Source organism: Cervus canadensis, chromosome 5 (assembly GCF_019320065.1).
Source record: "Cervus canadensis isolate Bull #8, Minnesota chromosome 5, ASM1932006v1, whole genome shotgun sequence".
Classification (NCBI taxonomy): Eukaryota; Metazoa; Chordata; class Mammalia; order Artiodactyla; family Cervidae; genus Cervus; species Cervus canadensis.
The window spans coordinates 16440143-16446142 of NC_057390.1; positions in this window are offsets into that span (position 1 = coordinate 16440143).

Sequence of the window (6000 nt, forward strand, 5' to 3'; positions counted from 1 at the left end):
GTATGTCTTCTTTGGAGAAATGTCTGTTTAGTTCTTTGGCCCCATTTTTTGATTGGGTCATTTACTTTTCTGGAATTGAGCTGCAGGAGTTGCTGGTATATTTTTGAGATTAATCCTTTGTCTGTTGCTTCATTTGCTATTATTTTCTCCCATTCTGAGGGCTCTCCTTTCACCTTGCCGATAGTTTCCTTTGTTGTGCAAAAACTTTTAAGTTTAATTAGGTCCCACTTGTTTATTTTTGCTTTTATTTCCAATATTCTGGGAGGGGGGTCATAGAGGATCCTGCTGTGATTTATGTCGGAGAGTGTTTTGCCCATGTTCTCCTCTAGGAGTTTTATAGTTTCTGGTCTTACATTTAGATCTTTAATCCATTTTGAGTTTATTTTTGTGTATGGTGTTAGAATGTGTTCTAGTTTCAGTCTTTTACAAGTGGTTGACCAGTTTTCCCAGCACCACTTGTTAAAGAGGTTGTCTTTTTTCCATTGTATATCTTTCCCACCTTTGTCAAAGATAAGGTGTCCATAGGTTCGTGGATTTATCTCTGGGCTTTCTATTCTGTTCCATTGATCTATATTTCTGTCTTTGTGCCAGTACCGTACTGTCTTGATGACTGTGGCTTTGTAGTATAGTCTAAAGTCAGGCAGGTTGATTCCTCCAGTTCTATTACTCTTCTTTCTCAAGATTGCTTTGGCTATTCGAGGTTTTTTTGTATTTCCTTACAAGTTGTGAAATTAGTTGTTCTAGTTCTGTGAAAAATACCGTTGGTAGCTTGAATGTTGAACTTTAAGCCAACCTTTTCACTCTCCTCTTTCACTTACATCAAGAGGCCCTCTAGTTCTTCTTCACTTTCTGCTATAAGGGTAGTGTCATCTGCATATCTGAGGTTATTGATATTTCTCCCTGCAGTCTTGATTCCAGCTTGTGCTTCATCCAGTCCAACATTTCTCATGATGTACTCTGCATAGAAGTTAAATAAGCAGGATGACAATATACAGCCTTAATATACTCCTTTTCCTATTTGGAACCAGTCTGTTGTTTCATGTCCAGTTCTAACTGTTGCTTCCTGACCTGCATACAGGTTTCTCAAGAGGCAGGTCAGGTAGTCTGGTATTCTCATCTCTTTCAGAATTTTCCACAGTTTATTGTGATCTACACAGTCAAAGATTTTGGCATAGTCAATAAAGTAGAAATAGATGTTTTTCTGGAACTCTCTTGCTTTTTCGATGATCCAGCAGATGTTGGCAATTTGATCTCTGGTTCTTCTGCCTTTTCTAAAACCAGCTTGACCATCTGGAAGTTCATGGTTCATGTATTGCTGAAGCCTGGCTTGGAGAATTTTGAGCATTACTTTACTAGCGTGTGAGATGAGTGCAATTATGCCATAGTTTGCACATTCTTTGGCATTTCTTTTCTTTGGGATTGGAATGAAAACTGACCTTTTCCAGTCCTGTGGCCACACCTTACTCTATCCAAAATAAGAACTTTGTCTTATATAATGTTTGCTATTGCAGCTTTTGTGCCTTATTCTGAAACTATCATTTAAAAAATAATTTATAGAATTGAGTTGTCTATCTTAGAGTGTGAAGAAATACTAAGAAATGATTTTGACCAGCCCTCTGATAAAAGTATATATCTTAATAATACTATTCTTTTTTTTTTTAATTTTATTTATTTATTTATTTTTTTATTAGTTGGAGGCTAATTACTTCACAACATTTCAGTGGGTTTTGTCATACATTGACATGAATCAGCCATGGAGTTACGTGTATTCCCCATCCCGATCCCCCCTCCCACCTCCCTCTCCACCCGATTCCTCTGGGTCTTCCCAGTGCACCAGGCCCGAGCACTTGTCTCATGCATCCCACCTGGGCTGGTGATCTGTTTCACCATAGATAGTATACATGCTGTTCTTTTGAAACATCCTACCCTCACCTTCTCCCACAGAGTTCAAAAGTCTGTTCTGTACTTCTGTGTCTCTTTTTCTGTTTTGCATATAGGGTTATCGTTACCATCTTTCTAAATTCCATATATATGTGTTAGTATGCTGTAATGTTCTTTATCTTTCTGGCTTACTTCACTCTGTATAATGGGCTCCAGTTCATCCATCTCATTAGGACTGATTCAAATGAATTCTTTTTAATGGCTGAGTAATATTCCATGGTGTATATGTACCACAGCTTCCTTATCCATTCATCTGCTGATGGGCATCTAGGTTGCTTGCATGTCCTGGCTATTATAAACAGTGCTGCGATGAACATTGGGGTGCACGTGTCTCTTTCAGATCTGGTTTCCTCAGTGTGTATGCCCAGAAGTGGGATTGCTGGGTCATATGGCAGTTCTATTATTTGACAACTCGGTCACCTGAAGTTCAGAAATTTAGAGACTCACTCTATGCTACATGGAATAGGCTAAAAACAGTCTTCTGTTCCCTAATATTACTCTCTTTCTACCACTCCTTTTTGCCACCCAGTTGCATTTCTACATTTCTAATATGCTAATTTGCCTACACAGAGACTGGAAAAAAACTGGCTCTCATATCCTAATTACAGAGCACTCTTTGCTTGTTAAATCTCTGGACTGAATAGAAAGGTGGAAGTTGGATTAGAAGGGGCCAGAAATATCTGTTTAGGGAGTTTGGGTTTATCCTCTAGGGTGATTTTTAAACTATATTCAGTGGAGCCCTTGTCAGGGACCCCAAGAGCTTTGTCTGGACTTCCTACTTATGTTTCAATCAGAGAAACTCCTTGTTTATTTATTTTCCTTGGCTTTATGGAAAGTTTCTTTCTTTCTTTCTTTTTTTTTATTTATTTATATTAGTTGGAGGCTAATTACTTTATAATATTGTAGTGGTTTTTGCCATACATTGATATGAATCAAAGAAAGCAATGTGTGAATAAAAATACATTTGAAAACTATTGCTCCAGGGAGTGTTGTAACATTTTCACTCACTACTCAAATATCATCTTTGGCTGAGCTCTTAAGGTAAAATTTGCTTTTTTTTTTTTTTTTTGGTCTTTGACCAGATTCTCTTAATACCTTGTAGTGTGGGGTTGGTTTTAGATCTATATGTTTAAATAGCTAAATATTATCAGTTACAAAATAAAATATATTAGAACCTAAAAGAATTTTATCTGCCAGATTAAGAAAAATAGCATATACTTTAAGTGTTCTTTTTCATTTCCTTTTTCAAAAAATATGCAGTTGTGGGGAATTTGGGAAAAAAAAAAGTCTGTTCCATGCATGTTCTTATATTCCCTGGGCTAGTTTAGTAATAATTGCAACTCTTGAGTTAAATGAGAATGGCTAGAAAAACTGCTGAAGCTTGACCAGTAATTGTGGATCAGTTAATACGAATTTGCCTTGGGGTGGGTGCTAATGGTCCTAATGACTTTTGGAAAGCATTGCAAAGGCTTTTGAAGAATCTTGTAAATCACTCCATCTCTTCCATTACTTGTCAATTGTGGGACTTTATATACCAGTAGATGAGGACAATGCATATTGTATAGATTTGTGTGGTATTTTACAGTTTCTAAGTGCTTTCACATCTTCCTCTTCTGTGAGAGATGTAAGGCTTTTTGCAGCTCCAAAATTCTATTACTTTATATTTTATTGGTTCTTTTGAATATTCTTTGAGATTTTCAAAATTTGAAATGGACAGTTTTTAAAATTTGAAGGGTTTCATTTTAGCAGTGATATGACCTTCCAACTACCTCCTTGCTTTCCTAAAAATTATTTGGATTATGATCATAGACTCCATTAATGAATATTCTTAAGGATGCATCTCAAAAGAACTATCTAATCCTAATACCTTGTGAGCAACCAAAGTACTAAATAGTTGAAGACTACCCCACTGTAGCACAAAGTTCCATTTATCTTTTTCATTTTCTTTAAAGAATTGCACAAAACTGGGAAAATGATCTAGTACACATGGAAAGTGACTTTCAGATTATCTTATCATGGGCAGCCCAATGAGGGTTGAATTATTAAGGTGAATTACACACACACACACACACACACACAGTGGAATACTACTCAGCAAAAAGAAGAATGAAATTTTACCATTTGCAACAAAATGGATGGACTTGGAGGTCATTATGCACAGTGGAGTAAATCAGAGAAAGACAAATCAGTGGAGTAAATCAGACAGAGAAAGACAAATACTGTATGTTATTATTTATATGTGGAATCTAAGAAAATAAATTAGTGAAATAACAAAAAAGAAACAGACTCACAGATATAAACAACAAACTAATCATTACCAGTGGGAAAAGGGAAGGGGGAGGGGCAATATAGGGGCTGGGGATTAGTAGGTACAAATTACTATGTGTAAAGTAAATAAACCACGAAAATATATTGTATATCACAGGAAACATAGCCAATATTTTATAATAACTATCAATAGAGTATAATCTTTAAAACTGAATCACTGTGAATACATCTGAAAGTTATATAATATGGTGAATCAACTATACTTTTAAAAACCGCACAGTAATGGCCATTGTCAGAAGACAATCTAAATGTTTCTACTAACTCAAATATTTTCTCATTTCTCTAGCTTTAGTTTGAAATTATAACCACTTAAAATGAGCCCCCCAAAGGAGATGAAACAGTTTGATACAGGCTATTTTTAAATTAAAAGGAATGAACTATGGGGGGCTTTGCTTTTTGCTTAGTCTTTTTGGGGGGGGGTAGAGATAGGATAGGGCAAGAGATTGATTGGGAGTGATTCCAATCATTTCTCATACAGATTTTTATATAGGAAAAGAGATTGTCAAAGATATATGGTAGCTTAATGCTAATACAGGTCCTTCTTCTAGACATAACCCATCTTCCTGTTCAGATTTTCATACCTTTTCATGATAACACCTAGAGGAAGAAAATATGTAGAATGACATTTATTAAATGTCTGCTATTTATCCTCTCTATACTGAGAATAAATAGAATAAGATGGAAACTGTAGATCTAGGTAGAGTCATTCTCTTTTCTATGAGGTACTTCAGTTCAGTTTAGTCAGTCATGTCCAACTCTGCGATCCCATGGACTGCAGCACACCAGGCTTCCCTGTCCATTATCAACTTCCAGAGCTTGCTCAAACTCATGTCCATCAAGTCGGTGATACGATCCAACCATCTCATCCTCTGTCGACCCCTTCTCCTCCTGCCTTCAGTATGTCCCAGCATCAGAGTCTTTTCTAATAAGTCATTTCTTTGCATCAGGTGGCCAAAGTATTGGAGCTTCAGCTTCAGCATCAGTCCTTCCAATGAATAGTCCAATGAATAATGAGGTGGTTAGATGATCCTAAATAGATTTAGAAATAGCCATTGTCCGTCTTCTATTTCTACACATAAATTTACAGAGGAAAAGATCTGAGATTCGTGTCTTGAGATTCACACTTGTTGAAACTAGTCCAGTGAACTGGAGTGGCATTTACTAGTCTATCTTAAAGAAATGAGAAGAACAAGAGTCTCAGTCAGACTTGACTTGCATCAAGGACCAGAGGCTGAGGACACTGAATAGAGCTAATAATCTGTAAAGCAGCAGACTCTGGAGCCTGATCCAAACCAACAAACCTGGAAGCCCAATTATGACCCAGGAATATGTCTGTGTGAGGACATGGGGCTTGCTTAATATAGAAATGTAACTCTCAAGTTCAATAATATATATGGCAGAGACTAGAAAGTCAAACGTACAATTTAACTTTTTTGAACCTTTCTAGATTTGCTATCACTGAATTTCACAGAGTAAAATGGGAGAATCTCTTGTTTACCTTCTCAGATTTGTTTCTCATATACCTCCCATACTGTGAGCTCCTCTCCACATGGAGAGATAACTGATATTTAAAAGTTTGTGCATTGATTCTAATTGTGATTTTTTTCAACTCTGATATTACATTCTAATTCCCATATATTATGGGACTCTGGTGTAATAATGGGATACAAGCTAAGTTTGAAGTAGATTTTCCATGACTAAGCAGAATGCTGTCAAGAAATGACCTATTTG